At 50.2% G+C, this 25,728-nt stretch overlaps 1 long non-coding RNA gene across 1 annotated transcript in view; it reads left to right on the forward strand.

Annotated features, from left to right (window-relative positions):
• The window catches only part of LOC140468479 (uncharacterized), a 60,038-nt gene that overhangs the window by 16,365 nt on the left and 17,945 nt on the right, over window positions 1-25,728 (forward strand). The window contains exons 2-3 of the long non-coding RNA XR_011955665.1: window positions 3,985-4,073; window positions 25,312-25,529. This is a non-coding gene — a long non-coding RNA (uncharacterized lncRNA). The remainder of the gene's footprint in view (window positions 1-3,984; window positions 4,074-25,311; window positions 25,530-25,728) is intronic.

Consider the following 25,728-nt stretch of genomic DNA (forward strand, 5'->3'; position numbering starts at 1 on the left):
CATATTTGAGGGAGCGTGTGTCTGCGTGTGTATGTGTGTGAGAGAGAGTGTAACTGTGTTTATGTGTGTGTGAGAGAGAGCATCTGTGTGTGTGAGAGAGTGTGTGTCCATGTGTGTGTGTGTGAGAGAGAGTGTGTCTATGTGTGTTTGAAGGAGCGTGTGTCTGCGTGTCTGTGTGTATGCATGTGAGAGAGAATGTCTGTGTGTGAGAGAGACAGAGTGTGTGTGTGAGAGAGAGTGTGAGTGTGTCAGAGACAGAGAGTGTTTGTGTGTGTGAGAGAGAGTGTCTGTGTGCGTGAGAGTGAGTGGGTGTGTGAGAGAATAAGCGTGTGTGTGTGAGTGTGTGTGTAAATGAGAGAGACTGTGTGTATGTGTGTGTGAGAGAGAGTGTGTCTGTGTGTGTTTGAGGGATCGTGTGTCTGTATGTCTGTATGTCTGTCTGTGTGTATGTGTGTGAGAGAGAATGTCTGTGTGTGTGAGAGACAGAGAGTGTGTGTGTGTGAGAGAGAATGTCTATGTACATGAGAGTGAGTGGGCGTGTGAGAGAATGAGAGTGTGTGTGAGAGTGTGTGTGTAAATGAGAGAGAGAGTGTGTCTGTGTGAGAGAGAGTGTGTCTGCGTGTATGTGTGAGAGAGTGTGCCCGTGTGTGTATTTGAGGGAGTGTATATCTGTGCATGTATGTGTGTGAGAGATATAGTGTGTGCTTGTGTGTGTTTGTGTGTGAGAGAGTTGTGCCTGTGTGTGTGTGTGTGTGTGTGTGTGAGTGTGTCTGTGTTTTTGTTTGAAGGAGTGTGTGTTTGTGTGTGTGAGAGAGCCTGTGTGTGGCAGGGGCTTTGTGTGTGTGTGTGTGTGTGTGTGTGTGTAAACTAGCCAATCTTTTTGGGTGCTCATGAATATAAAATCCAGCTGCTGTTTCAGGTGAGGTGGTCCTCGTGTCTCCAATGACACAAAGGCTGCAAGAGTGAATTAACTGGGGGAAAGAGAGTGCTGTTCATTCCAGTGGGGATTCATCCAATAAACCTTCCCCACACACTAACATCCCTCTGACAATGCAGTGACTAGTCCTGCACACAGTGCTCCAGGTACAAACCAATGTAATGTCACCGTAGTCTTACCAGAGCATGGGACAGCTCCTCATTACAGAGTGGGGTCTGGTGGGGATTTAATCAGAGGGTCACCAGGGCCCAGCTGAGGGGAGAGGTTGGGAAGGAGAGTCCTTCAGGGTAACCCCAGCTGGTGTGGGAATTGAACACACGCTATTGGTTTTACTCTGCATTATAAACCAACTGTCCAGCCAACTGAGCTAAGTGACTTCTCTCCAGGGGCATGCCCTGTATAACCCAATCATAGCCAGCCTGCACCTCAATAGGAGCAAGGAGCAAGGCCATTCGGCCCCCACCCTAACCCAGAAGGCAGAGCACAGGAAGCTGATGAAGGAAACAAGCCCCTCCCTTGTGGCCTTCTGAAATGGAGCTGGAGGACAGGGCAGACCTGGCCTGTTGTTTGCTTCCCCGAGACTGGCCTGCTCCACCTTACAGTGAGAGACTGAGGGGAATCTCGAGGAGATTTCACTTCTCACTGAGAGGCTGCAACTCTAATCCAAATGAGGCTGATTCCTTCCGATACTCACGGAAGAGTGCAGCACTCTACAGATCAGGGCCTTGTGGAGTCATAACCTCCAGGGTGGGGGCCAAGAGCTGGGAGGTAGTGTTAAGAACATAAGACCATCTGAAATAGGAACAGGAGGAGACCATTCATCCCCTCGAGCCTGCTCTACTATTCAATAGGATCGTGGAGGATTTAGCATTTGATTTGGGAGCTGAAACCCGGACAGTACAGAGACAGAGAATCAAATTATTCTGCTATACGGAATCATCAGACAGGAGCTGGAACCAAAGAGAGTGAACACACACAGACACAGACACACAGACACACACACACACACACACACACACACTGTGGGATTCAGGCTGTCTGTGGGAATTTTACCACAAGATGCGAGCTCTTCACTGAGGAGAGACAACGGCGCAAGATGCTAGAGAGGGGGAGGCTGCACAGTCTGATCCCACCGATCAGAGAAACGGCTTGCACCTTAATAGAACAGGGATCGGCATTCTGGCAGGCAGGTTTTCTGCTGCAACACCGCTACATTTAAACTAAGTAGCGGGGGGGAGGGGACAAGCTGGATGTTTAAAAAGGAAATTGAAGGGGTAGTTAGAACAAGAGAAGTCAAGAAAGACAACTGTATCAAGGAGGCAGAAAACTGGAAAAGGCATCATGCTGTAAAGTTGAGTGAAATAAGGGTTGAGGGGAAGGGTGAGAGCAGTAACAAATTAAAAATTCTATATATGAATGCACGAAGCATTAGACACAAGGTGGATGAGCTTGAGGCTCTTTTGGAAATTGGCAGATACGATATTGTGGGGATAACTGAGACGTGGCTTCACGGGGACAGGGCCTGGGAAATGAATATTCAAGGCTACACGTGCTATCGTAAGGATAGACTGACGGGCAGAGGGGGTGGGGTGGCCTTGTTGGTAAGGGAGGATATTCAGTCCCTTGCGCGGGTGGACCTAGAGTCAGGGGATGTAGAGTCAGTGTGGATAGAGCTTCGAAACACTAAGGGTAAAAAGACCCTCATGGGAGTCATCTACAGTCCCCCAAACAGTAGTCTGGATGTTGGAGGTAAGTTGAATCAGGAGCTGAATTTGGCTTGTCGCAAAGATGTTACTACAGTTGTTATGGGGGATTTTAACATGCAGGTAGACTGGGAGAATCAGGATGGTTTCGGGCCTCAAGAAAGAGACTTTGTGGAGTGCCTCAGAGATGGATTTTTAGAGCAGCTGGTGCTGGAGCCGACCAGGGATAAGGCGATTCTGGATCTGGTATTGTGTAACGAACCAGAATTGGTCAGTGACCTCGAAGTGAAGGAGCCATTGGGAAGTAGTGACCATAATACAATAAGCTTCAATCTGCAATTTGAGAGGGAGTGGGTACAATCTGAAGTGACAATATTTCAGTTGAATAAAGGGAAATATGGAGCTCTGAGGGAGCAACTGGCCAAAGTTCAATGGTTCAATACCTTAACAGGGAAGACCGTGGAGGAACAATGGCGGATATTTCTGTGTATGATGCAGAAGATGCAGGATCAGTTCATTCCTAAAAGGAAGAAAGATCCCAGGAGGAGACATGGGCGGCCGTGGCTGACGAGGGAAGTAAAGAAACATATAAGGTTAAAAGAGAAAAAGTATAACTTAGCGAAGATAAGCGGGAAAACGGAGGACTGGGAAGCTTTTAAAGAACAACAGAGGATTAGTAAGAAGGAAATACGCAGAGAAAAAATGAGGTACGAAGGTAAACTGGCCAAGAATATAAAGGAGGATAGTAAAAGCTTTTTTAGGTATGTCCAAGGCAAAAAAATGGTTAGAACAAAAATTGGGCCCTTGAAGACAGAAGCAGGGGAATATATTACAGGGAACGAAGAAATGGCAGAGGAATTAAATGGGTACTTCAGATCTGTGTTCACTGGGGAAGACACAAGCAATCTCCCTGAGGTAACAGTGGCTGAAGGACCTGAACTTAAGGGAATTTCTATTTGCCAGGATTTGGTGTTGGAGAGACTGTTAGGTCTGAAGGTTGATAAGTCTCCGGGACCTGATGGCCTGCATCCCAGGGTACTGAAGGAGGTGGCTCGGGAAATCGTGGATGCGCTGGTGATTATTTTCCAGAGATCAATAGAATCGGGGTCGGTTCCTGAGGATTGGAGGGCGGCTAATGTTGTGCCACTTTTTAAGAAGGGTGGGCGGGAGAAAGCAGGAAATTATAGACCAGTTAGTCTGACCTCAGTGGTGGGAAAGATGCTGGAGTCTATTATAAAGGATGAAATTACGGCACATCTCGATAATAGTAACAGGATAGGACAGAGTCAGCATGGATTTATGAAGGGGAAATCATGCTTGACTAAATTTTTTGAATTTTTTAAGGATGTAACTCGGAAGATGGACGAGGGAGATCCAGTGGATGTAGTGTACCTGGACTTTCAGAAAGCTTTTGATAAAGTCCCACACAAGAGGTTAGTGAGTAAAATTAGGGCGCACGGGATTGGGGGCAAAGTACTAGATTGGATAGAGAATTGGTTGGCTAATAGGAAACAAAGGGTAGTGATTAACGGCTCCATTTCGGAATGGCAGGCAGTGACCAGTGGGGTACCGCAGGGATCCGTGCTGGGACCGCAGCTTTTTACAATATATGTAAATGATATAGAAGATGGTATCAGCAATAACATTAGCAAATTTGCTGATGACACAAAGCTAGGTGGTAGGGAGAAATGTGATGAGGATGTTAGGGGATTACAGGGTGACCTGGACAAGTTAGGTGAGTGGGCAGATGCATGGCAGATGCAGTTTAATGTGGATAAATGTCTGGTTATCCACTTTGGTGGCAAGAACAGGAAGGCAGATTACTACCTCAATGGTATCAAATTAGGTAAAGGGGCTGTTCAGAGAGATCTGGGTGTTCTTGTCCACCAGTCAATGAAGGCAAGCATGCAGGTACAGCAGGTCGTGAAGAAGGCTAATAGCATGCTGGCCTTCATAACAAGAGGGATTGAGTATAGAAGCAAAGAGGTGCTTCTGCAGCTGGACAGGGCCCTGGTGAGACCACACCTGGAGTACTGTGTACAGTTCTGGTCTCCAAATTTGAGGAAAGACATTCTGGCTATTGAGGGAGTGCAGCGTAGGTTCACGAGGTCAATTCCTGGAATGGCAGGATTGCCTTACACGGAAAGACTGAAGCGACTGGGCTTGTATACCCTTGAGTTAAGAAGACTGAGAGGGGATCTGATTGAAACGTATAGGATTATGAAAGGACTGGACACTCTGGCAGGAGGGAACATACTTCCGTTGATGGGGGAGTGCCGAACCAGAGGACACAACTTAAAAATACGGGGTAGACCATTTAGGACAGAGATGAGGAGAAACTACTTCACCCAGAGAGTGGTGGCTGTGTGGAATGCTCTGCCCCAGAGGGCAGTGGAGGCCCAGTCTCTGGATTCATTTAAGAAAGAATTGGATAGAGCTCTTAAAGATAGTGGAGTCAAGGGTTATGGAGATAAGGCTGGAACAGGATACTGATTAGGAATGATCAGCCATGATCATATTGAATGGCGGTGCAGGCTCGAAGGGCAGAATGGCTTACTCCTGCATCTATTGTCTATTGTCTATTATCTTACTGCTTCCCACTCCCATGAGAGCTCTTATGTATATTTCTGTGTTCCCAGCTGTCTCTCCCACATTTTCCCTTCAATCCCTATCTCACAACATCCTTCATATCTCTGCCCTGTTGACATTTCCCTGCAGATTCCCTCCCTCCAACACTCTGCCCCTTTGTCACCCCATCATGTTTTTCAGGAATGTTTAATCATTCAATCTTCCCCAAAACCAACACCTTGCTCATCTCCCTCTGCATCTTTCTCTCAGCTCTGTGGGATCTTGACGTTCTTGTCTGTAAATCATTCTCGTTGCATTACAGCCGCCCCCTCCCCCCTCCCCCCCCCCACTCCACTCTCTCAGCTCTACGCTGCTGCTGCAACTCCTCTCTCTTTCTCTACCCTATATCTCTCCCTGGGATTTCTCTCTCGCTGTCTATCTGACCTTCTCTCCCTGTCTTTGCCTCCCCTTTTTCCCCTTGTATCTGTCTGACATTGTATTTCTTTTCCAGGGGTTTTACTCTCTCTCTCTCTCTCTCTCGCCTTTTCTCTCTCTGCCTCTCTCCTACTCTTTTTCAGTTCTTCTCACTTTCTCTCCCACCCTCTGCCTGCCCATCTTCCTCTTATTCTCTCCCTCCCTCTCACTGTCTGTCTACCCATCTCTCTTTCACTCTTGTAGTTTCTCTCCCTCTGTCTCCCTAGACCCCTGTCCCAATGACTGGGGAAGGGACATGGGAAGAGTTTGTCTCTGTGTCGCTGGATGCTGTACATTTAATGCGGGGGATCAACCTTTTCCTGGTCTCTCCCGAATGTTACCCCGACTGTGGGGAGGGGGTTAGTGTAAGGGACATAAAAGTACTTTTCTCATTGAGTCTGAAATGAAGAAAAAGAGAAAGGGAGGGTGACAAAAAGAGAAAGAGAGAGATGGAGAGAGTGGGGATGGAGAAAGTGGGGAAAGAGAGAGAGATGGGCAGTGAGAAACAGGGAGAGGAAGAAGGACACATATGGAGGGAGAAGGACAGTGTGTGTGTCAGGGGAATGGTTGCAGAGTGGGATCTTTCTGTGCATGACAGCAGCCAGTCAAAAGGTGTGTTAGTCTCTGCACCATGTCCTCCAGCCCAGGAGCTGTGGGTCTACATGGGAAGGGGGAGATTGGGAGACAGGGAGGGAGTGGGACAGCCAGAGATGGGGGACTGTTTGATGGGGTTTTAGGGTTGGTGGAGAAAGGAGGGGCTGCTGTGAGAGACAGAGAGATTGAGGGAGGGACAGCATGAGACGCAATGTCTGAGACAGGATGGAGAAGAGGTATTCAAAGTTTCTGAGAAGATTTGTAGCTCAGGTGCTCATTGTTGTTGTTGTGTTCGCCGAGCTGGAAATTTGTGTTGCAGACGTTTCGTCCCCTGTCTAGGTGACATCCTCAGCGTTTGGGAGCCTCCTGTGAAGCGCTTCTGTGTTGGTCCCTCCGGCATTTATAGTGGCCTGTCTCTGCCGCTTCTGGTTGTCAGTTCCAGCTGTCCGTTGCAATGGCCGGTATATTGGGTCCGGGTTGGTGTGTTTAACAAACACATCGACCTGGATCCAATATACCGGCCACTGCAGTGGACAGCTGGAACTGACAACCAGAAGCGGCAGATACAAATCACTATAAATGCCGGAGGGACCAACACAGAAGCGCTTCACAGGAGCCCCCCAAGCACCGAGGATGTCACCGAGACAGGGGACGAAACGTCTGCAACACAAATTCCCAGCTCGGCGAACAGAACCACAACATGGAGAAGAGGTCTCCACAGAAAGGATAGTCAGTGAGGCCATTCAGGGGACAATGGAATATAAAAGCAGAGATGTACTACTCAGACTTTATAAAGCTCTGGTTAGGCCCCATTTGGAGTACTGTGTCCAGTTTTGGTCCCCACACCTCAGGAAGGACATACTGGCACTGGAACGTGTCCAGCAGAGATTCACACGGATGATCCCTGGAATGACAGGTCTAGCATATGAGAGACGGCTGAGGATACTGGGATTGTATTCGTTGGAGTTTAGAAGATTAAGGGGAGATCTAATAGAGACGTATAAAATAATACATGGTTTTGAAAAGGTGGATGCTAGGAAATTGTTTCTGTTAGGCGAGGAGACGAGGACCCGTGGACACAGCCTTAGAATTAGAGGGGGTCATTTCAGAACAGAAATGTGGAGACATTTCTTCAGCCAGAGAGTGGTGGGCCTGTGGAATTCATTGCCACGGAGTGCAGTGGAAGCCAGGACGCTAAATGTCTTCAAGGCCGAGATTGATAGGTTATTGTTGTCTAGAGGAATTAAGGGCTATGGGGAGAATGCTGGTAAGTGGAGCTGAAATGCTCATCAGCCATGACTGAATGGCGGAGTGGACTCGATGGGCCGAATGGCCTTACTTCCACTCCTATGTCTTATGGTCTTATGGTCCTATGGTCTTAATCCTGAGGATCCTGAACAGGACCAGGATCATTTAATGGGGGGGGGGGGGGGGGGAGAATGGGCAGGAAGGACTCCATCTGTGATACAAGCCTTCTATAATTCTGGGACTGGGATCTTGCTGTGCATTAAAACAGCCACAGGCCAGTCAGTCAACCCAGAATCATTTACCTGCGTGAGAAAGGAAGGGCTGCAAATGCTGGAGAGTCAGAGTTACAAAGTGTGGAGCTGGGGAAGCACAGCGGGTCAGCCAGGAGAGTCGATGGTTCAGGCCTGACCTGCTGGGCTTTTCCAGCTCCACACTTTTCCATTCATTTCCCTCTGCCCCAGGGAGTGCGGCTCACAGCAATGTTGGGGGCAGTGAAATATTTGAGGTGGGCACATCTGGTGTGGCAATTATTTGGGAGGGAAGATATTTGGGGAAGGGGATAAATTTGGGAGGACAGTGAAAATGAGGGGCACAGCATTTTTGAGGGGGTACAAAATTGGGTGAGATCTTTCAGGTCTGAAATAGCGAAAAACAGAAAGGGAGGGTGAGAAAAAGATACAGAGATGGAGAGAATGCGGATGGGGAAGGGGAATGGGAGAAAGATGGGCAGAGAGAGACAGGGAGAGGGAGAGAGTGAGAGAAAGAGTGTGTGTATGAGAGAGAAAGACAGAAGGACAGAGAGAGGGAGAGAAGGGGAAGTCAGACTAAGACTGAGGAGTTAAAACATGGACAGACTGAAGGGGTGACACTTGTTATTCTAGTTGGTTCCAACTCTCTCTCTCAATGGATTTTCACATTCCCTCTCTCCCATGCCCCTGGGTTTTGCTTCAGCCTCTCTCTGTCTCTGGTTCTGCTTCTGGGTCTGCGAAAATGTTTTCTCTCGCCCTCGCTGTCTCTGGATGGTCAGATGGTCTCTGTCTCTTGCCATGCTGGTCTCCTCAGAAGGCCTCCAGAGATTCAGGCAATCAATCTGCAGATATACCCTGTTTTTGTTAATTTCTGGATTGTTTTCAGGAACTTTCTGTCGTTCTGGCCAATTAGGAGAATCCGTTAATAGTTTTAAGCATTGCCAATCATTTGGATGGCTTGTTGCTGTTCATTTCTTTGTGTAGCAGGAGCCGGTGCCTTCCTGTCTGGGCCCTCATTTGTTTGGTAGATACGTCTGTCCAGAATAACTGTTGCCTTTTACATCATGCTGTGTTTGCACTGTGCCTGGTGTGCGGGTTTTGTGATTTGGGAGATTTCCTTGGCCAATAAACCTTGGCTGTCTTTCTGTGTTTTAGCCAGGAGATTGTGACATCTCCCCCAACTCATCCACTTGAATGGAAAGAAAGAAGCTTATGCAATAAATTACAAACCTAATTTTAAAAGCTGGTTATGCTTGTTGTCAGAGTAGCCAGCTGTCTGTGCAAAAGCCATTGTGTACGTTTTCCAAACCGATGGTCTTATAGCTTCACTTGAAGGTTACCACTGATGATGCTACCCAGCCAGGTAACGAAACGTCTGGATATCAAACCTATCACCGAGCAAACCTACTCCCTAAGTCTTATTGCTGATAAGTGATATCATAAAATCTTGACAGAACAGAATCAGACCGTTCGGCCCATTGAGTCCATAATGACCCTCTTAAGAGAATCCAACTCAGACCCACTCCCCCAATGATATCCCTGAAACCTTGCATTTCCTATGGCTACTCCAGCCAGCCCGAATATCCCTTGACACAATTGGAAAGTTAATATGGCCAATCTGTTGTAATGGCAACTATGAGCAGGAAATCAACACTGGCCCAGCCAGGAACACTCAAACACTGGAAATGAATGAAAATAAGTTGATCACCCGGGGCGTTCCATCTACCTTCCAGCCCCTGAGTGTGTGTCCAGGCATTATTCACCATGATCGTACCCATCTGTTACAGCCTGCAATCCTAACCACCGGTATCCCGAGATATATCAAGGTGAGTGCGGTTAGGACCACAACCGATGTGAGAGGAGCCAAATTCTTGGATAACAGGCTTTAGGAATGTCATGGTATGACCTGTTCCTTCCCATTTAGGTAAGTATGGTCCCTGGCAATGTTCCCTCTATCTCCACAGGAAGTGGGAGGTAATCATGGTAGCCCTTCCAAATACCTTTTTTATACAACTCCGATAATTTGGACTTCATCCTACCTTTGGTCACTTGGGTTAAGTGGAATCCCTCATACCAAGCCCAGGTGTCCCACCGAGAGTGTCCTTACAGCTGTTATTAACCCAGCCCTTGGCGAGCTGCTGTCACTGACAGTGAGAGACCTTGGTGTGGGTGTTCTCCTGGAACAAATATTTATGCTGTTTGTCACTAACCCGGGATGGGACATTCCCTTGGCTGGCCTGTCTGAGCTCCTCCCTCAGCTGTTTCATCATCCCGTTACCATAGATTCTGCACAGGGTGTGGTTTTACTGCTCACCATAATTTCTGATTGGGACGTGGATGATCTGGTTAATCGTGTTGGCGTGACCCTCCAGTTTGGTCAAGAAGTGATGGTTCGCCTGATTCTCCACGAGTTGTCCCATGGTCTCCTCTGGGCTTTCTGTATTCAGTCTTTTTCAGGCTCATGAGAGAGTTGTTGGGTCAGGATCCTGAGTTTATTCTCCAAATTAGCCAAGTCAACGTACTGACCGGTAACACTCCCGCCCTGGGGATGGACTCGTATACTGTGGCTCAATCATTAAGGAGTTCCCTTTTCATTTGTCTGTTAATTACTTTTCTGGGTTCTGTGTTTTCCCTCAAATTTCCCTGTCCATTGTCCCATTATCCTGTGGGTCAGTTGGGACCGTGATTATTTTAATGGGGAAGGACACCAGTCTGATTACTGTATCCCTGATACATTCATTATGATTAGTGCCAGTTTGTGATAAACGTTCATGAACAAGGAATTCGCTGTGAGTTTAATCACTAGTATATTGTGAGATCCTGGCATGTGTGGGACCAGCTGGGGGAGGAGCCTTCCCTCCTGGTCACAGCCCGTTTTTAATGTTGTTTCTGCGGAATTCTCCCTGGTGGGCTTCCTGGGATATTGCTGTCCGAAAATGACCCCTAGTCCAGGCAGGGTGCTTGGTATCCTACTACCATGCACCCATTCTCGTGAAATCCTACCAATCACTACTGATCCCTGAGCTCCTTTAACACAATGTGGAAATCCCTAAAGTCTATTTCGTATTCAGCAATTAATTAGCAGAGGGCCCAAGCCTCATTACGGGTGCGATTGAGGGGTCGAATCCCAGTAGTCCCTCCACCTTTCTGAGAGATGGGAGACAAAGGGTCGGGCCCAGTTTCTCATCGCTAAGAGAGGTGCAGCTCATATCCCCAAAAATCCAGACAAATTGGGCACAGAGTCTCCGGGTGAAGCTGACGGGGGGAGGGGGGAGCATTCCCCTGGTTGTTGTTCTGCAGTTATGTAGCGCCTCTGCAGGTTATGCCTTATCCTGCCATCGAGCAGTGAGGATCGCTGCCTTCGTCTCATCATGGATGCCCCTCCCTAGCTGTTGGCCCTCAGGGAGGGCTGAATGGCCTGCTGGACTAAGGCACATGGCGATTCATTTGGTTTGCTCCTCAGCGTCCACTCTGTGTATGACAGACTGTCAGTCAGTATCTGTGCCAGAGACGGGATATTGTTGGTGCTGCCCACCAGCTGGGTGCCTGGAATGGCTGTTGTGTACGGAGTGAGACCATAAGCTGCTTTACACTGGGTAACCACATGATTCATGGACTCTGAGTTCGGCTGTGGCTCAGGGATGGGGGCAAAAGGTGCAGTTACCTTTGAGACAGGCAGTGGGAGTCCTCATCTGTGAGTGGGTGTGGATGTGTCAGTGTGGAGCCTGTCATTATCTCCCTGGGGAGGTAGAACCCCAAAGGCACACATTATCCCATTCTGGGAGGAGTCCTGGTTCCCTAGGGATTGTATTTGCTTCTGGCACCTCCTACTGGGGCCTGATGTGTGTTGCTCCGTGTTGCAGGTGTACAGGACCCATACAGCTGCTTGGAGCTCATACACTGTCCTTCCAGATTGTCAATGTAACCTGAGGCTGCTTCCCCATCCCCAGAGACCCTCCTTTCACTGGATTGGGCTCTTCCCAATTGGAACTGGAGTAGTCCCATGTGGGTGAGATTTTCCTGCAACCTTCTGTCCTGCTCATTGTGTCGGAGACCTAGCTCGGTCACAGCCTGTAGGTTTCCCTGGGGTGACCGGATCCCAGCTGCCTTATCCCAGCCCGGGGTCCTCCAGGCTATCGGCAGTGGAGAGAGCTTTCCAGCTTCCTTCCCCAGTTCTCTATGGGCATCTCACTGCAGCTCCTGTGCCAGGAGTCCTTCAATGCAAGGCCAGGCTGGCTTCCTGTGAAATTCTGCAGGACTGTTTCAGATTTGTACCAGCTCGTATTCCTATTGCTTTGGCTGCTTCGGTATTATGGGACACCTGGGTATTTTCATAGAGTCATAGATTTCTACAGCATGGAGACAGGCTCTTTGGCCCAAACTGGCCCATCCACACTAACCCCATTTCCCTGCACTTGGCCCATATCCTTCCACTACGTTCCTCTCCATGTATTTGTCCAAGTGCCTTTTAAATGTTCTTAAAAGTATCCTCCTCGACCACTTGCACTGGTAGTTCATTCCGTATGTGGACCACCCTCTGGGGAAAAGCATTGTCCCTCAGGTTCCCTTTTAATCGTTCCCCTTTCACCTTAAACTGATGCCCTTTCATCCTTGATTCCCTAAGCCTTGGATAAAGACTGAGTGCATGCACCCTATTCATGCCTCCCATGATCTTATACACCTCTATAAGGACACCCCCTCAGTCTCTTACGCACGAAAGAAAATGTCCTTGCTTGTCCAACCTCTGTCTATAACCGTCTAGTTGAGTTCTGGCAACATCCTTGTAAGTTTCTTCTGCACTCTTTCCAGTTTAATAACATCCTTCCTATAGCAAGGTGGGTAAAACTGAACACAATATTCCAAGTGTGGCCTCACCAACATCCTGCACAACTACAACAGAACTTCCCAACTTCGATATTCCATGCCCTGACTGGTGAAGGGCCCAGTGTGCCAAAAGCCTCCTTCACTGCCCTGTCTCCCTGAGTTCAGAGAGCCGTGCTCCTAGAATCCAAGCTCCCTCTGTCCCACTACACTCCATCAGGCCCTACCAATCCCCATGAAACCCCAGTCTTGATGTGACTTTCCAAAATGCGAGATCTCGCCCTTGTCTGTATTAAACTCTATTTGTCATTTCTCAGCCCAATTCCCCAGCTGATCAAGGCCCTGTTGCAATTGCTGAGAACCTTCCTCACTTATTTTAGTGTAATCTGAAAACTTTCTAATCATGCCTTAAACATCCCCATCCAAATTATTGATATAGATGACAAACAGTAATGGGCCTAGCACTGACCAGCTCAGTGGCACAATGGCACAGTGGTTAGCACTCAGGCCTCACAACACTGTCAATCTGGGTTCAATTCCAACCTCACAGGATGGTCTGTGTGGGTTAGATCCTGTTAGGGTTAGAATTCCTACAGTATGGAAACAGGCCATTTGGCCCAACAAGTCCACACCGACCTGCTGAAGAGTAACTCACCCAGATCATTCTCCTTACCCAATCTTTACCCTGGACGAATGCACCGAGCACTATGGACAACTTAGCCTGGCCAATTCATCTGACCTGTACATTTTTGGATTGTGGGGGGAAACCGGAGCACCCAGAGGAAACCCACGTAGACACAGGGAGAATGTGCAAACTCCACACAGACAGTCACTTGAGGCTGGTGTCGAACCCGGGTCCCTGGCGCTGTGAGGCAGCAGTGCCAACCACTGAGACACCATGCCAACCCAAGTGAGTTTGTATGTTCTTCCCATGTCTGCGTGGGTTTTCTCTGGGTGCTCCGGTTTACTCCCACAATCCAAAGATGTGCAGGTCAGGTAAACTGGCAATGCTCAGTTGCCTATAGTGTTCATGGATGTGTAAGTAAGTTGCATTAGTCAGGGGTTAATGTAGAGTAACAGGGTATGGGAATAGGTTTGGGTGGAATAATCTTCAGAGGGCCAGTGATCTTGTTGGGCCGAAGGGCCTGTTTCCACAGAGGAGGGAATCTATGATTCTATGACCGCTGAGGCACACCACTAGTCACAGGCCTCCAGTCTGACTGTTACCCTCTGCTTCCTACCATCAAGCCAATTGAGTACTCAGTTTGCCAACGCCCCCTGGATTCCATGCGATCTAACCTTCCAGAGCAAGGTACCATGTGGAATCTTATCAAAGGCCTTCCTGAAGTCTGTAGAGTCTACATGTACTGGCCTGCCCTCGCCAAACTTCCTGATCACTTCATCAAAGAACGCTGACAAATTTGTGAGGCCTAGTCTCCCACACACAAGGCTATGCTGACTACTCCCAATTAAATGTTGTATTTCCAAATGCAGAGCATCTTCTCAAGTAATTTACTTACCATGGATGTTGGGTTTACTGTTCTATGGTTCCCAGGTTTTCCTTTGCAGCCCTTCTCGAATAAAGGCACAACAGTTGCTGCCCTCCAAAATGTGGGACCTCACCTGTAGGGAATGTCGATGCAAAAAGATCAGCCAGGGACCCCCACAATTTTTTCTCTCGCCTCTTGCTGTGTTGTTGGATATATTTGGTCAGGAGATTTGTCCACGTTCATACATTCTAATACATATAAATACACAAAGGACAGGATTAATTATTAATACCTGCATCCCTCTGACCTGACCTGGGAGAGATGGGTCAGGAGGGGGAGATTACTTTGTCGGGTGGGGGTAAGTCAGGGAGGGGGAGATTGCCGTGTTGAGTAGGGATCAGTCAGGAAGGGAGAGATTGCAGTGTTGGGTAGGGATCAGTCAGGGAGGGGGAGATTGCAGTGTTGGGTAGGGATCAGTCAGGGAGGGGGAGATTACAGTGTTGGGGAGGGAACAGTCAGGGAGGGGCATATTGCAGTGTTGAGTAGGGATCAGTCAGAGAGCGGGAGATTGCAGTGTTGGGTAGGGATCAGTCAGAGAGCGGTTGAGTGCAGTGTTGTGTAGGGATCAGTCAGGGAGGGGTAGGTTGTAGTGTTGGGTAGGGATCAATCAGGGAGGGGGAGATTGCCGTGTTGAGTAGGGATCAGTCAGGAAGGGAGAGATTGCAGTGTTGGGTAGGGATCAGTCAGGAAGGGAGAGATTGCAGTGTTGGGTAGGGATCAGTCAGGGAGGGGGAGATTGCAGTGTTGGGGAGGGAACAGTCAGGGAGGGGCATATTGCAGTGTTGAGTAGGGATCAGTCAGAGAGCGGGAGATTGCAGTGTTGGGTAGGGATCAGTCAGAGAGCGGTTGAGTGCAGTGTTGTGTAGGGATCAGTCAGGGAGGGGTAGGTTGTAGTGTTGGGTAGGGATCAATCAGAGAGGGGGAGATTACAGTTTTGGGTAGGGATCAGTCAGGGAGGGGGCGATTGGAGTGTTGGGTAGGGATCAGTCAGGGAGAGGGAGGTTGCAGTGTTGGGTAGGGATCAGTCAGGGAGGGGGAGATTGCAGTGTTGGGTAGGGATCAGTCAGGGAGGGGGAGATTACTTTGTTGGGTGGAGATCAGTCAGGGAGGGGGAGATTGCAGTGTTGGGTGGGGATCAGTCAGGGAGGGGGAGATTGCAGTGTTGGGTAGGGATCAGTCAGGGAGGGGGTGATTGCAGTGTTGGGTTGGGGTCAGTCAGGGAGGGGGAGATTACAGTGTTGCGGAGGGATCAGTCAGGGAGGGGGAGATTGCAGTGTTGGGTGGGGATCAGTCAGCGAGGGGCATATTGCAGTGTTGAGTAGGGATCAGTCAGGGAGGGGGTGATTGTAGAGTTGGGTAGGGATCAGTCAGGGAGGGGGTGATTGCAGTGTTGAGTAGGGATCAGTCAGGGAGGGGGAGATTGCAGTGTTGGGTTGGGGTCAGTCAGGGAGGGGGAGATTACAGTGTTGGGGAGGGAACAGTCAGGGAGGGGGTGATTGCAGTGTTGGGTTGGGATCAGTCAGGGAGGGGGTGATTGCAGTGTTGGGTTGGGGTCAGTCAGGGAGGGGGTGAGTGCAGTGTTGGGTAGGGATCAGTCAGGGAGGGGGAGATTGCAGTGTTGGGTAGGGATCAGTCAGGGAGGGGGAGATTACAGTGTTGGGGAGGGAACAGTCAGGGAGGGGCATATTGCAGTGTTGAGTAGGGATCAGTCAGAGAGCGGGAGATTGCAGTGTTGGGTAGGGATCAGTCAGAGAGCGGTTGAGTGCAGTGTTGTGTAGGGATCAGTCAGGGAGGGGTAGGTTGTAGTGTTGGGTAGGGATCAGTCAGGGAGGGGGAGATTGCCGTGTTGAGTAGGGATCAGTCAGGAAGGGAGAGATTGCAGTGTTGGGGAGGGAACAGTCAGGGAGGGGGTGAGTGCAGTGTTGAGTAGGGATCAGTCAGGGAGGGGGTGAGTGCAGTGTTGTGTAGGGATCAGTCAGGGAGGGGGAGATTACAGTGTTGGGGAGGGATCAGTCAGGGAGGGGGAGATTGCAGTGTTGGGTAGGGATCAGTCAGGGAGGGGGAGATTGCCGTGTTGAGTAGGGATCAGTCAGGAAGGGAGAGATTGCAGTGTTGGGGAGGGAACAGTCAGGGAGGGGGTGAGTGCAGTGTTGAGTAGGGATCAGTCAGGGAGGGGGAGATTGCAGTGTTGGGGAGGGATCAGTCAGGGAGGGGGAGATTACAGTGTTGGGGAGGGATCAGTCAGGGAGGGGGAGATTACAGTGTTGGGGAGGGAACAGTCAGGGAGGGGGTGATTGCAGTGTTGGGTTGGGGTCAGTCAGGGAGGGGGAGATTGCAGTGTTGGGTTGGGGTCAGTCAGGGAGGGGGAGATTACAGTGTTGGGGAGGGAACAGTCAGGGAGGGGGTGAGTGCAGTGTTGAGTAGGGATCAGTCAGGGAGGGGGAGATTGCAGTGTTGGGGAGGGATCAGTCAGGGAGGGGGTGAGTGCAGAGTTGAGTAGGGATCAGTCAGGGAGAGGGAGATTGCAGTGTTGGGTAGGGATCAGTCAGGGAGGGGGTGAGTGCAGTGTTGGGTAGGGATCAGTCAGTGAGGGGGAGATTACAGTGTTGGGGAGGGATCAGTCAGGGAGGGGGAGATTACAGTGTTGGGGAGGGAACAGTCAGGGAGGGGGTGAGTGCAGTGTTGGGTAGGGATCAGTCAGGGAGGGGGAGATTGCAGTGTTGGGTAGGGATCAGTCAGGGAGGGGGTGATTGTAGAGTTGGGTAGGGATCAGTCAGGGAGGGGGTGAGTGCAGTGTTGGGTAGGGATCAGTCAGGGAGGGGGAGATTGCAGTGTTGGGTAGGGATCAGTCAGGGAGGGGGTGAGTGCAGTGTTGTGTAGGGATCAGTCAGGGAGGGGAGATTGCAGTGTTGGGTAGGGATCAGTCAGGGAGGGGGTGAGTGCAGTGTTGGGTAGGGATCAGTCAGGGAGGGGGTGAGTGCAGTGTTGTGTAGGGATCAGTCAGGGAGGGGGAGATTACAGTGTTGGGTAGGGATCAGTCAGGGAGGGGGTGATTGCAGTGTTGAGTAGGGATCAGTCAGGGAGGGGGAGATTACAGTGTGGGGTAGGGATCAGTCAGGGAGGGGGAGATTGCAGTGATGGGTAGGGATCAGTCAGGGAGGGGGTGAGTGCAGTGTTGGGTAGGGATCAGTCAGGGAGGGGGTGATTACAGTGTTGGGTAGGGATCAGTCAGGGAGGGGGAGATTGCAGTGTTGGGTAGTGATCAGTCAGGGAGGGGGATATTGCAGTGTTGGGTAGGGATCAGTCAGGGAGGGGGAGATTGCAGTGTTGGGTAGGGATCAGTCAGGGAGGGGGTGAGTGCAGTGTTCGGTAGGGATCAGTCAGGGAGGGGGTGAGTGCAGTGTTGGGTAGGGATCAGTCAGGGAGGGGGTGAGTGCAGTGTTGGGTAGGGATCAGTCAGGGAGGGGGAGATTGCAGTGTTGGGTAGGGATCAGTCAGGGAGGGGGTGAGTGCAGTGTTGGGGAGGGATCAGTCAGGGAGGGGGTGAGTGCAGTGTTGGGTAGGGATCAGTCAGGGAGGGGGAGATTGCAGTGTTGGGTAGGGATCAGTCAGGGAGGGGGTGAGTGCAGTGTTGGGGAGGGATCAGTCAGGGAGGGGGTGAGTGCAGTGTTGGGTAGGGATCAGTCAGGGAGGGGGAGATTGTAGTGTTGGGTAGGGATCAGTCAGGGAGGGGGTGAGTGCAGTGTTGGGTAGGGATCAGTCAGGGAGGGGGAGATTGCAGTGTTGGGTAGGGATCAGTCAGGGAGGGGGTGAGTGCAGTGTTGGGTAAGGATCAGTCAGGGAGGGGGAGATTACAGTGTTGGGTAGGGATCAGTCAGGGAGGGGGAGATTACAGTGTTGGGTAGGGATCAGTCAGGGAGGGGGAGATTACAGTGTTGGGGAGGGATCAGTCAGGGAGGGGGAGATTACAGTGTTGGGTAGGGATCAGTCAGGGAGGGGGTGATTACAGTGTTGGGTAGGGATCAGTCAGGGAGGGGGAGATTGCAGTGTTGTGTAGGGATCAGTTAAGGAGGGGTAGGTTGTAGTGTTGGGTAGTGATCAATCAGGGAGGGGGAGATTACAGAGTTGGGTAGGGATCAGTCAGGGAGGGGGAGATTACAGAGTTGGGTAGTGATCAATCAGGGAGGGGGGGATTGCAGTGTTGGGTAGGGATCAGTCAGGGAGGGGGAGGTTGCAGTGTTGGGTAGGGAATAGTCAGGGAGGGGGAGGTTGCAGTGTTGGGTAGGGATCAGTCAGGGAGGGGGAGATTACAGTGTTGTGTAGGGATCAGTCAGGAAGGGGGAGATTACAGTGTTGTGTACGGTTAGAGGGAAATCAGCAGGGCAAAAAGGGGACATGAGATTGCTTTAACAATTAGGATTAAGGAGAATCCAAAGATCTTTTACAAATGCATAAAGGCCAAAGGGTCACTGGGGAGACAATAGGGCCCTCAAAGATCAAGACAGCCTGCACGTGGAGCTGCAGGAGATTGAGAAAATACCTAACAAGTATTTCCTGTCGAGAAGGAAATGGAAGATATAGAATAGAATGATGGTTTGAGAAATAGCATTGGAGAGTAGATGATGTCATCTTGCAAAATGTTCATATTACAGAGGAAGAGGTGTTGGATCTCTTGAAATGGTTAAAGATGGATAAATCACCAGGACCTTGTCAGGTATAATCTCGATCTCTGTGGGAAGCTAGAGAAGTGATTGCTGGGCCCAGTGCTGAAATATTTGTATCATCGATAGACACAGGTGAGGTGCCAGGAGACTGCAGGTTAAGCTAACTTGGTGCCACTGTTTAAGAAGGGTGGTAAGGACAAGCCAGGGAACTACAGACTGGTTCGCCTGACGTCAGTCGTGGGCACGTGGAAAGACGGATACATGAGGGACAGGAATTACATGTGTTTAGAAAGGCAGTGTATAATTGGGGATAGTCAGCATTGCATTGTGCGTGGGAAATCATGTCTCAAGATATTGAGTTTTTTGAAGAACTAACAAAAGGATTGATGAGGGCAGCGCGGTGGATGTGAGTGATATGGACTTCAGTAAGGTGTTCGAAATGTTTCCACATGGTAGATTGGAGAGCAAGGATAGATCTCATGGAATACAGGGAAAACCAGCCATTTGGATTCAGAACTGGCACGAAGGTAGAAGACAGAGGGTGGTTGTGGAGGGTGTTTTTTTCAGCCTGGAGACCTGTGACCAGTGGAGTGCCACAAGGATCGGTGCTGTGTCCACTACTTTCCATTAATGATATAAATGATTTGAATGTGAACACAGCAGGTATAGTTAGTAAGTTTGCAGATGACACCAAAATTGCAGGTTTAGTGGGCAGCGAAGAATGTTACTTCACATTACAACGGGATGGTGAACTGATGGGCCAATGGGCTGAGGGGTGGGAGATGGAGCTTCATTTAGATAAATGGGAGGTGCTGCATTTTGGAAAAGCAACTCTTGCAGGACTGATACACTTAATGTTAATGTCCCAGGGAGTGTTTCTGAACAAAGAGACCTTGGAGTGCAGGTTCATTGTTCCTTGAAAGGAGAATTGTAGGTCGATAGGATAGTGAAGAAGGTGTTTGGTATGGTTGTGTTTACTGATCAGTGCATTGAGTAGATGAGTTGGGAGGTCATGTTGTAGCTATACAGGACATTGGATAAGTCACTTTTGGAATATTGTGTGCAATTCTTGTCTCCTCCATATCGGAAGGATGTTGTATAAATTGAAAGGGTTCAGAAAGATTTACAAAGATGCTGATAGGATTGGAGGATGTGAGCTACAGGGAGAGGTGAAATGGGCTGGGCCTGTTTTCCCGAGAATGTCTGAGGCTGAGGGGCACCCATATGGAGGTTTATAAAACCATGAGACGAATCGATAGGTATAACAGACATATTCTTTTCCCTGGGATGGGGTAGTCCAGAACTGGAGGGCCCAGGTTGAGGGTGAGACGGGAAAGATATAAAAGGAACGTAAGGGACAACGTTTTGATGTGGAGGGTGTTGTGTGTATGGAATGACCTGCCAGATGAAGTGGTGGAGGCTGGTACAATTACTGCATTTAAAAGGCATTTGGATGGGTATATGAACAGGAAGGGTTGAGAGAGATTTGGGCCAAGTGCTGGCAAATGTGATGAGATTATGTTAGGATATGTGGGTGGTGTAGATGAGTTGGACCAAAGGCCCTGTTTCTGTGCTGTCCATCTCTCTGACTGTAAATGTTTTGTACTGTCCATTACCAGCCATACACTTCACTGTTTCCCCTGTTTACCTTGGTCAGTTCTCCTCTCAAACACATGTCAATGACTTTGGTTGTGATTGTTGGCTGTGCTTTATGGTCACTTTAAAAATCCATCATCTCGCTGAATTCCACTACACTACAATTTCCCAGAGGATATCTCAGTGGGACATTACTCCTTCCCTCAGCGTCATCACCCAACGGTCGATCTGAGATGTTTTTTTTATTTCAAAACTATACTTTATTCATAAAAAGATTTGATGGTCTGTACATTTGATCATGCCATACATATGTCCACATTTCCGAACACAGATTCGTATTTATCAATGTCATGAACAATCCTGTGCATTTTTCAATCTTGTACATATATTTGGCTGAGCCATCAGCAGAGCCCAAAAAAAAACAAAACGTCCGCATGGGCCCCCTGTTCTTCTTTAGGCAGGCCGATCTTACATGGTGGTCTTTCCCCACCGCGCCTTGGCGGCAGCTGCCCCAAGCTTCAGCGCGTCCCTCAACACGTAGTCTTGGACCTTGGAATGTGCCAGTCTGCAACACTCGGTCGGGGTCAACTCCTTCAGCTGGAAGATCAACAGGTTTCGGACCGCCCAGAGAGCGTCCTTCACCGAGTTGATGATCCTCCAGTTAATGTTCGTCTTGGTGTGAGTCCCGGGGAACAGGCCGTAGAGCACGGAGTCCCGCGTCACGGCGCTGCTCGGGACAAACCTCGAAAAGCACCACTGCATTCCTCTCCAGACTTCCTCTGCATAGGCACATTCCAGAAGGAGGTGTGTGACAGTCTCGTCCCCCCCCGCAGCCACTTCGAGGGCAGCGTGCGGTGCGGCAGAGAGTCCGGGCGTGCATAAAGGATCTCACAGGCAGAGCCCTTCTCACCACCAGCCAAGCCACGTCTTGGTGCTTGTTGGAAAGTTCTGGCGATGAGGCATTCTGCCAAATGGCTTTGACAGTCTGCTCAGGGAACCGCTCGACAGGATCCGCCCTCTCCTTTTCCCGAAGGGTCTCAAGGACGCTATGTGCTGACCACTTCCTGATGGACTTGTGGTCAAAGGTGTTTTTCCTCATAAATTTCTCCACGAAGGACAGGTGATACGGAACGGTTCAACTACTCGGAGCGTACCGCGGCAGCGAGGCCAGGCCCATCCTTCGCAACACCGGGGACAGGTAGAACCTCAGTACGTAGTGACACTTGGTGTTTGCGTACCGGGGATCCACGCACAGCTTGATGCAGCCACACACAAAGGTGGCCATCAGGGTGAGGGTGGCATTGGGCGTGTTTTTTCCCCCATTGCACCGGTCTTTGTACATAGAGTCTCTTCGGACCCGGTCCATCTTTGATCTCCAAATGAATTGGAAGATGGCCCGGGTGACTGCGGCGGCACAGGTCCTGGGGATAGGCCAGACCTGTGCCACATATAGCAATACTGAGAGTACCTCACACCTGATGACCAGGTTTTTTCCCACGATGGAGAGCGACCGTTGCCCCCATCTGCCTAGTTTCTGTCTCATCTTCCTGATCCGCTCCTCCCAGGTCTTGGTGCACGCCCCAGCCCCCCCGAACCAAATACCCAGCACCTTCAGGTGGTCAGTCCTGACGGTGAAGGGGATAGAGGATTGGTCGGCCCAGTTCCCGAAGTGCATGGCCTCGCTCTTGCCTCGGTTTACCTTGGCCCCCGAGGCCCGTTCGAACTGGTCACAGATGCACACGAGTCTGTGCACGGACAGCGGATCCGAGCAGAAAACAGCGACGTCATCCATGTACAGGGAGGCCTTAACCTGCAGGCCCCCGCTGCCAGGAATAGTCACCCCACTCAGGCTCACATCCTTCCTGATGGACTCGGCAAATGGCTCTATGCAACACACAAACAAGGCGGGTGAGAGGGGGCATCCCTGCCTGACTCCAGATCTTACAGGGAAGCTATCTGATTCCCACCCATTGATTGAGACTGCACTGACAATGTTGGTGTAGAGCAGTCTGATCCAATTTCCGATTCCCTCCCCAAAGCCCATTTTGGAGAGGACATCCCTCATATATGTATGCAATATCCTGTCAAAGGCTTTCTCCTGGTCCAGGCTGATGAGGCAGGTGTCCACCCCCCTGTCCTGCACGTAGGCGATCGTATCCCTGAGGAGTGCGAGACTCTCAGAGATCTTCCTGCCCGGTACAGCACAGGTTTGGTCCGGGTGGATCACCGATCCCAGAGCAGACCTGACCCGGTTGGCGATGACCTTTGACAAGATTTTGTAGTCTGCATTTAACAGTGAGATCGGTCTCCAATTTCTAATTTCCTCCCTCTCCCCCTTCCGCTTGTAGACGAGGGTGATGATGTCTTTCCTCATGGATTCACTCATGGTACCTGCCCGGATCATACTGACATACACCTCCAGCAGGTCCTGGCTGATCAAGTCCCAAAGAGCGGAATAAACCTCGACCGGTAAGCCGTCGCTTCCGGGAGTTTTATTCTTTTCGAAGGACTCGAGGGCCTTGGTCAGTTCATCCAGAGATAGCGGCTGGTCCAGCCTCTCTCGTGTTCCGTCGTCTAGGACCTCCGTGATAGAGGACAGGAACGACTGGGAGGCCGCGCTGTCGGTTGGCTTCAAGTCATACAGGCTGGCGTAGAAGGATTTGCTGATCCTCATGACGTCAGCCTGAGATGACGTTACCGAGCCATCTTCTTTCTTCAGGCTGCTGAGCACGGAGCTCTCTTTGTGCACCTTCTGGAAGAAGAAACGTGAGCACGTCTCGTCCTGCTCCACTGAGCGGACCCTGGACCGGAAGATTATCCTGGAGGCCTCCGAGGCAAAGAGCGAGGCTTGCTGGCCCTTCACCTCCTTGAGGTCCTCCGTGACATCAACCCCCATCGTCTGCAGCAGGAGCAGGTTCTGCATACTTTCCTGGAGCTGGGACAGTTTTCCCCGCCTCTCTCTCGCCTCCTGGACATCTTTGAGGATAAAGAACCTCTTGATGTTCCCTTTTACCGTTTCCCACCAGTCCGCTGGAGATTCAAAGAGGGGCTTCATGGTTCTCCAACCTGCGTAATCCCTCTTGAGCTCTTCGATGTTTCCCGGGGTCAACAACTTAGTGTTCAGTTTCCACGTTCCCTTGCCCGCCCGCTGTTCGTCCTGTAGGTGACAGTCGGCCAGCAGGAGGCAGTGGTCAGAGAAGAACACCGGCTTGACGTCGGTGGATCTGACCGAGAACGGTCGATCTGAGATAGTCACCTCCCTGGCCGTTTGCACGACGTGTTATTCAAAGAAACACTGATAGAAACATCCAAAGAGGAGTTCGGAGAACATCCCTTTTGCCGATGTGACTGTCCCAGATTATATAAAGACTGAAGTCTCCCAAAATGGTCACAGTGCCTTTGTATTACACAGGAATACATTGGAATGTGGAACAGGGCTGAGCAATGAAATGCTGTTGGGCAGCCTCTAAACTGTTCTCCTGCTTGTGTTTTTGCCACGTGTTACCCAGAATCTGCATTCAGTCTGATTCAGCTGCATCATCTGAGGCCAAAGGCTTTCTCTGTAATGCCTTTGTTACCCATTACTGTCAGGGTTACCCATCCTGCACTCCCTGTCACCCCTCAAGGAGGTGGACAATAGAATATTCATGTTCCACCTTTTGTTCACCCTGTCACCACTAAACCTCATTTATCTCTGTGCCACAGTCCATCCACCTTATTGCAGAGACGTTGTCCATTCCAAAAAAGAACATTACGATTGACTCTTTCCACAATTTCTTGTCACAGTCCAATTCACTGATGTACAGTTTCAGTTAAACTCTGTCTCTTTCTGTTCGTCTTCATCTACATTGCCATTTCTGTTTGGATTTGGAAAGCTCCTTTCACCTGAACCCTGGCCCTGCATCCTCTCTGTCAGTTTAAAGTCCTGTCCATAAGCTTACCGACATGATTGACCAGGACACTGATCCCAGCAGTGTTTTTTTTAGATTAGATTAGATTACTTACAGTGTGGAAACAGGCCCTTCGGCCCAACAAGTCCACACCGCCCCGCCGAAGCGTAACCCACCCATACCTCTACATCTACATCTACATTTACCCCTTACCTAACACTATGGGCAACTTAGCATGGCCAATTCACCTGGCCTGCGGGAGGAAACCGGAGCACCCGGAGGAAACCCACGCAGACACGGGGAGAACGTGCAAACTCCACACAGTCAGTCGCCTGAGGCGGGAATTGAACCCAGGCCTCAGGCGCTGTGAGGCAGCAGCGCTAACCACTGTGCCACCGTGCCGTGTTGTGTCTAATTCACTCATGGGATGTTGCTGTCTCTGGCTGGCCAGCATCGCATGTCGACCCCGAGCTGCTCTTGAGCTGAGTGCCTTGCTGGATCATTTCAGGGGGCAGTTGAGAGTCAACCCCATTGCTCTGGGTCGGGATTCATATGTCGGCCAGACCCGCTGTCTATAATAGATTTCCTTCCTAAAAGGATATTAAGCAGTCAGATGGGTTATACTGGACACTGGCATTAACATCTGGATGAACAGTCGGGTGAGAATAGCACGAGGCCATCACCTGTCCCACTCGTAGCTCACCTGTCACTGAGTACTGATCCCCGTGCACCATGAATCCCAACCCTTTCATCATGACCATTGTGTGATCCTGATACCTTCCTGCACTCTGGTGATATCACTCAGTATCTCTCCATGTGGTATCCCTCACTGTGTGGGTCGAATTGCTGCATCTGTCAGTGTCTCTCACACTTGCAGCTACTCCAGATCCTGAGCCAGTGGAATTCCCCATTCCAGAGAGACACAGCAGCACAGGCCAGGGATGGAGACTGGGATTTTCCAGATCCCGCACTGCATCAGTCTAACTTCCCATTCTGTCTGTTTCCCTGTCTCCTGTAGGTCATCAGGCTGTTCCTGTCTCAGCCGAATTCCTAACTCCTGTCTCGTCCATAACCACATCAAAGACGGTTGGTCAGCCAGACAGAGATGGAGAGGGAGGTCTGGAGCCTTCAGTGAATCCTGCAGTCAGTAAGATCACTCACAGGTAAACAGCTCAGGGAGGAGTTCGTGACCTTCTGTATTCAGACCCGGAAGACAGGACATGGACACATAGCTGGGTAAGGAACAGCTATATTCTAGGCTTCATTCACATCATCTTGTGAGGGACCTGCTTTCACCTCTGCTGGACTGGTCCTCACTGAGACATCTCTCTCTGACTCTCTGTCGCTTTTTCTCGATCCCCTCTCTCATTCCCTCACTCTCTATCTCTCACCCTCTCACTCTCATTCTCTCTCTCAGTCCCTCTCTCAACTTCTC

Source organism: Chiloscyllium punctatum, chromosome 47 (assembly GCF_047496795.1).
Source record: "Chiloscyllium punctatum isolate Juve2018m chromosome 47, sChiPun1.3, whole genome shotgun sequence".
Lineage (NCBI taxonomy): Eukaryota > Metazoa > Chordata > Chondrichthyes > Orectolobiformes > Hemiscylliidae > Chiloscyllium > Chiloscyllium punctatum.